The sequence below is a fragment of the Lemur catta genome, chromosome Y (assembly GCF_020740605.2).
Source record: "Lemur catta isolate mLemCat1 chromosome Y, mLemCat1.pri, whole genome shotgun sequence".
Lineage (NCBI taxonomy): Eukaryota > Metazoa > Chordata > Mammalia > Primates > Lemuridae > Lemur > Lemur catta.
The window spans coordinates 629,428-630,193 of NC_059156.1; the positions used below are offsets into that span (position 1 = coordinate 629,428).

The 766-nt window shown below is 59.7% G+C and overlaps 1 pseudogene; it reads right to left on the reverse strand.

Moving 5' to 3' along the window:
• Positions 1–388: 388 nt before the first annotated feature.
• On the reverse strand, positions 389–541 carry LOC123629118 (annotated as a pseudogene).
• Positions 542–766: the final 225 nt, after the last annotated feature.

Consider the following 766-nt stretch of genomic DNA (forward strand, 5'->3'; position numbering starts at 1 on the left):
CCAACCCAACCACCAACGCAAGCAATGGGCATGGGAACTCCCCCATCGGGCTCTCCCAGGTAAACCCCGAGAAGAGGGACAGTCTGCCCACGCCTGCCACAAGGAAGCTCCAGAGAAGATGGGACCAGGCAGCCACGGGAGAAAGCTCGGCGTGAGACAGCCCTCCCGGTCTCTCTCCCTCGTCGAGGCCAGTGGCCTGTCGCCACCACCCCACACACCAACGTGGGGCTTATGTCAGGGGAATCAGACAGAAGAGGAGGGGCACACCGCCAAGGTCTGCACTTAGGGGTGAGGGAGGCCCCTTCAGCGGGTCCCTGCGAGGGAAACCAGCAGCCCAGCAAGCCTGTGGAGGCCCGGAGGCACACCCCAGGGGCGATTGATCATCAAGCAACGCTCAAGCAGGCATAGCCCTGGTAAGAACCCAGTGCCACAAGTGCATTCAAAGTGTCAATGATGAATGTGTCCTGCAATTCACATTAATTCTTTCAGCTGGCTGCGTTCTTCATTCACGCACGAGCCCAGTGACCCATCGCTAAGAGTCATATGAGGTTTGATGGTCAAGAGCCTTCACAGAGGGAGGCTGTCCCTGGCACACCTTCCCCACCCCTCAAAGGAGGAAGGAATTGAGTCAGGCCGGCCAGTCATGATGACAGGACCAGACACCAAAAGGTCAGAAGTTGTCACAGGAGGCACCCGGTACACGTGCAGGGACATCCCACAGGCACGGGGGGTGGGGGGGTGTTCCCGGTCCCACAGCACAGAGCTC